This window comes from Mus caroli, unplaced genomic scaffold (genome assembly GCF_978045245.1).
Source record: "Mus caroli unplaced genomic scaffold, Mus_caroli_1 scaffold_11, whole genome shotgun sequence".
In the NCBI taxonomy this organism is placed as follows: domain Eukaryota; kingdom Metazoa; phylum Chordata; class Mammalia; order Rodentia; family Muridae; genus Mus; species Mus caroli.
In genome coordinates, this window is record NW_028227266.1 from 106,039,583 (window position 1) to 106,045,582 (window position 6,000).

Consider the following 6,000-nt stretch of genomic DNA (forward strand, 5'->3'; position numbering starts at 1 on the left):
GGGGCATCGTTATTAAACTCATCTCGTTGTCACAGTGCTATCACAGCCACATCCTCTGAAAGGTCCTCTTCTGCCATCCCGGGGCTCGGGGAGTAACGGGAGGGAGAAGCTGGCAGAATGGGATCATCGCTTCAAAGGAACTGAGTGATGTGCAGGGGGTTCTTGGGCTCCTAGGATGCCGGATATAGGCCAAGGCTTCTAACACCTCCTGAGTTCTTTTGTTGACTTGGCTGCTGTGGTGTGTGTGTGTGTGTGGCCTGAACAAGCTTAGCGGCCTTCATGGTCAAGAAGTCTTTCCTTTCCCAATTATATCTAGTTGTGTACCCCAGACCTATGCCACCGCCTCTGTGGGACATAGGTCTTCACCTCCAGCCATCCTGAGGTCTGACTCCCTCCTAGAACTTTCTTCCTCCATCTCCTAAGAATTCATTCGCTCTGATAGCTACCAGCATTGCCTTATGACCCGCTACTGTCAACTACTGAGCAAAGACTGGGCGCTTCTGGACTCTATATTTAGATCCAGCATATATCCAAACATCTCTTGTCACCAGCACTGCAAGTTCAAAACCTTGGTGCCATACCTCGCTATCACTCTTGGATGTCTTATTCTTCAAAGCCCATCTCAGCATCTCTAGTCCAAGATCCAGGAAGCCTAAACTAGTACTGCAGTCAACATGGTGACATTTTTATTGTACTTTATTCTAAAGTGTGTGTGTGGAGAGAGAGTGGGGGCGGGGGGGTCTCCTGGGAGAGCAGTAGCCAACACCATTTTCTCCAGCCTCTTCTTTTGACTGATATTTCAGGTATCCATTTGTGTCCAAGAACTCTAATCTTTCCCCCATAGGACTGTCAGCGTATAGGCCCATAGGCAAGCTTTAGGCTAAAGTCATCCTTCTGGCCTCTCAGACTCCACCCAACTCAACAGTGAGTTCATGGCCATTAACTGAAAAGCAAGGCTAAAATAAGACTATTCTGATGCAACTGACACTCGCTTGTAATTATACCACTGTGAAAGGTGAGGCAAAAGAATCCAGCCTGGGGAGGCCAGCCTGGGCTACATATAGACATCTTTTTAATTTTTTTATTTAAAAATAAATATCTCCAGCACTCGGGAGGCAGAGGCAGGTGGATTTCTGAGTTCAAGGCCAGCCTGGTTTACAAAGTGAGTTCCAGGACAGCCAGGGCTATACAGAGAAACCCTGTCTCGAAAAACCAAAAAAAATAAATAAATAAATAAAAATAAAAATAAATATCTTAATAATTGCCAGACTTTGTGGATTCCTTCTCCAAAGTATCCTGACCGTCCTCATCCTCACCTGGACTATCGCCACCACCTCATGGTCTATGGACTCTTTCATCTACCTATGAAGGCTGCCAGTCCTCCCCAGAAAGCGTCTGTTCTGTGAACAATTGAATTTCTCAATAATCAGATATACTATGAGAGTAGAAGGGGGATCAGGAACCAAAAGCAAGACAACAGAGATGCCCTGGTTTATTTAGCTAATTCTTCCAGGGTCATGGACCTCAGTCCGATGGTAGTCATGAAGGGCGTTCCACAGAATGGAGTCACGTTCCCATGAAGCTCTCTCCAGAGAGCTCTGACCAGCCAGCACAGCCAAGCAACACAGGATTTCTGAACACCCATGAAATTCTCATTTCATCCACTACTTCCATCCCTTGGCTGGTATACATGATGGCGGTTACAGAGCCTAAGGTCTGCTTTTCCCAATGTTTAGGACCATTTCCCAACAGAGACAATCCACTGTTCTGCTGCCCATCTCAGCTCTGAGGTCAGAGAACACTAATTCCAACAAGTGACAAGAGAAGAAAGGGGGCCAAGGAGGATGAAGGAGACATTTGGTTATGGTCTGGACTCGTTTGATTTAGCTGTTTGCACTAAATTTAGATCGTTTTCTTGGAATAACACGAAAGGACACAGCATCTGTTGTGGAGAGTCAGACCTCAGCGGGACTGTGAACCTGTTCTTCTGTCCCCATAGCATGTGATCCAAGCCTTCCCTTCCTCAGGCTCTTAGTCCACTTGTCAACCCCCAACACACAACACTTCCGGGAGCGAGCTGATTTCCAGCTTGCATCTGAAAACTCCGAATCCTCGCTGACCCTCCTCCTTGTTACCCAGTTTTTTGTATCCCTGCCAGTGGTACCCAGCCGGGCTCTTGCTCTTGCTTTGGAAGCCTCTGTCTCCCATTTCCACCCTGTCCTGCTCCGCAGGTTCCTACCACCCCAGGAAGACCCACTTGTCAGTAGCCTCACCGACTCCTCTTCCACTTCTCTCCATCTGACTTCAAAAGAGAACTGTGCACCCCAGGTCCTTTGATGTCAGTGTAATTTATTTGATTCTCGGCCCCTCAAGATCTAATTTCTAAGCTTATCACCTAACAAGCTCTCCTAGAACCCTCCAGGGCTATCTGAATTCCAAATATTGGCATCCCCCCATGTCTTGATCTGATGGGCTTTTGTGAGCAATATCCACAACCCACAAAACCTTTCTCACTTGGAACTTGTGGGTCATTCTCACCCTCCAAGGATTGTCTCAGGACCACTTTCTTCAAGAAGACTTCCCAGCTGCCCCTCCATGAAAGAAAGTTTTTCTCTGCCATCAGGGACTCTCTTCCCTCCACCACTTACTCCTCCACCTTACTCTAAAAGATGGAATGTGTCTGCTTGGCACATTGACAGCAATGCATTTTATTCTTCAGTGGCAAGGATTTCATTTAGTTTACCCCACACACAGAGGCTAACATTGCACCTGACACCTAATGAAAATTTCACATATACTCTCCAGTGAGTACTCTCCCTAAACGTCTACTGAAACCATAATAAAATTAGGCTGAAAAAGAGAACCAGCAATCACAAAGCTCAGAAAAAATTTACCCATTATAAAAAGATCAATTTTAATTGAGAGACATCTTACTGAACAGCTTTATAAAAGATAAACATGGTAGAATAATTTAAGAAGCAAGAAAGTCTGCAAACAGTTTTGACCCATCCTGCCACCCTTCCTTTTGGCTTTACCTCATTAAATGATAAATTGCAACTTGATGACTGAAGAAGGAATCAGATTTTCAGCAGGAAACCCCTTAATACTGGTGGCTATTAAAAGTAGCTATAATGAAACATTTCCTAAATAATGTATAAGAAATGCAGAAAAGCATCATATTTCCTCCATCGATCAATAATCCTTTCATCATGAGCAAACTCCTTAATGGCAAATCCGTCATCACCTTTGGCAGATGAGACTGACCCTCTATAAAGTTCTGTCAGCTTGGACTCCAAGCCTTGTCATTTCCTTCTGCCTGAAGATTCAGACAGCAGCATTTAAGGAGCCAGCCAGCCTGATGACTCAGCTCATATAAAACAATGTGTGGCCACAAAGATGATGTTTATCCAGGAGCATTCTGGAGGCTCTCCCTACTGAAGTCGGCAAGCTGTGGGTATGTGGCACACGATGCTCATTCTCCCAAGAGCTGCTGGTAGCAGTGAAAAGCAGCACTCATTCCGCCCTCCCGGCAGTTGATCTCTTATGCTGCACTGTCTCAACAGAGTGGTAAGAAAACTTCAAAGAAATGTGTTTGGCATAGAGGCAAACCCAAATAGAAGGCAGGAAACAGAAGCAGCGTCACCCTGCCTTCCCTTGACCAGGAGGAACCTGTAGTCAGAGCTTCTACCTACACAAAGCCCTGGAGCAAAGAACTAGAGAGACTCAATTAACCTCTGCTTTGCTGCTACCCTCAGGGTGCGAGCCTCCTCTGGTTGCTAAACTACGTGCAGAGCTAGTTTTCCTAATGGAGGGGAAAAAAAACACCTAAGGTAGCCATTTTCCCACCAAAACCGACACCTTGTAAAAAGCTTCCTCTGAGGCAGCCTAGGAACAAAGGGCTAACCCAGCCACACAGAGATAGCCACCCAAATCGGGGTCCTTTTGGGTAAGGAGACCTACAGTGACTAAAAAAAGCATCATTAGCATTTTGCCTTGAGTTTTTTTTGCAATGAAGATCTATGTGGTGGGGAGGGAATGGAGAAGAGTGTGAAAGAGAAGCAGAATAAGCAGTGCAATATTTCATTATTTTTCCTAAAATGACAAACTTTAACCATCTGTTCCTATTTAATCAACCCATTCAAAATATTATTAAAATTCAGCTTCTTTGCAGTTAGCCGGTATCTTCAAGTGAGGAAGAGCCAACGTTCTTCCGACTTCATCCCTGAGGGGTGGATAGGGCATTTCGGTGTGGGCTGTAATTATCTGGTCCCACCATGAGGAACACCCCCAAGACACATCCAAATGTGCCTGGCAATCTAGAGTGCTTCTTGGTGCACCAAACACTGAGCTACTTGGAGACAGTAACATGATGCCCTTAACTGTTTCACCCTCACTGCCTGACAAGAGGATGTCACGCATAGTAGGCACTCAGTAAAGATCGCTAGCTATTGGATAGATAGATACATTAGTCAAAGAAGGCTCTCATTTTATCTCAGAAACGTATATCTTCTCTGTTTCAATAAAGCCTTCATTTGCTTGTTGTTCTGTGGATAAGGAAATGAGCAGAAAGAGACTACAAAGTGAGATACCCCCAGAAGGAAGGGCAAACAGATAGAAACTTGGCATTGCTTAGTTCTCCTTCCTCTTGGGGGAAATAACTTTGCCCTTGAATTTCTATACTAAGTCACCAAGGAGGGATTGAAATTAAAAACCTTGGAGAGTAATTAGCAACAAAACGTTCTAATGTCAAGCCGTGAATTTTATGGGACCATATCTGTAATATTAATTGAGCCTCTGTGTAGCCAAATGGTAAAATTATTGCTCTAATACAAATAGACCCAAAAGAGAAAAACAGCCCAAAATAGCACAGATATTGCAAATCAGGACAGAGGTAATTTCTCTATACATAAAAAGCAACCAATTGCAATGCATTCACCAACTCACTGAAGTGCAAAACAAAGCCTCTTTTGCTTGGTGCAGCCCTATCTACCCAGCATCTGAATTGCTATGAAGCTGGGACTAAGAAGGGAACTTGGGTTCCTTGACTTTTCACTTTGGATGTGAAATTTTTGCAGCATTCCTTCACTAAAAATGTATTGAGAACCTATTATGGGTGAGGGTTGAGACAGAAGATGTTCATGGTCTTTTTCATCATATGGTTCATGATCTTTCGTGGGAAAGAGAAATTAAACCAGTTATCCCATAAGCAAATCTCTAATCAGAGACATAAGACTAATGTAGGAAGGAAGGTGTATCAGTCAGGGACCTGATGAACTTTGCAAGTCAGGGAAGACTTCCTGGAGGAACGGTATTTAAATTGGAGCCTAATGAGGCACAAGGATCAGCCAAATAAAAGAGAAAGCGTTCTAGACAGAAGGAGCACCAGGAAGGTCGGTCGGTCTAATAAAAAAGTTGCTTAATGTACCTAGGATGTCATCTGAAAGCAGGCAAGTGCAGAGTGGGAACAGATATGTCTGGAATAAGAGGTGAAGCCAGATCTTAGGACCCTGGGAGGTCTTGTGACGTTGTGTTTTAGCCATTGTCAGGCCCTAACAAGCCCTTCTGTGACATGAGTAAGACAGGACCCTTTTAGAAGTCCTGATTGCATTCAGGTAGATTCTAGGAATGGGTCCATCCATTTGAGTACTGAGCACAGAGCTTACTTTGCACAGTTCCTAATTTTCTGAGCACCCAAGAAAGACTATATAAAATCACCTAGGGCCTCTGTTCACCCAGGTTTCTCTCTCTTCCCTGAGCCAATCAATCCCTCCTTTATCCTCGAGCGAGCCCACCTGCACAGTCTCCAGCTCTCATATCCCAGGCTCAAAAGGAAAGGGCAGCATACCTTCCTACACAGCCTCATCTACAGAGCTGCAGAAAGGTCCAGGGACTCACAGCTTCAGTTGCAGAATTAGCCATTTGTCTTCCTACAACTCTGCATGTGCTAAGGATCTGTGGAAAGAATCGCTGAGCATACTGGGAAACAACTGATCCTGAAAG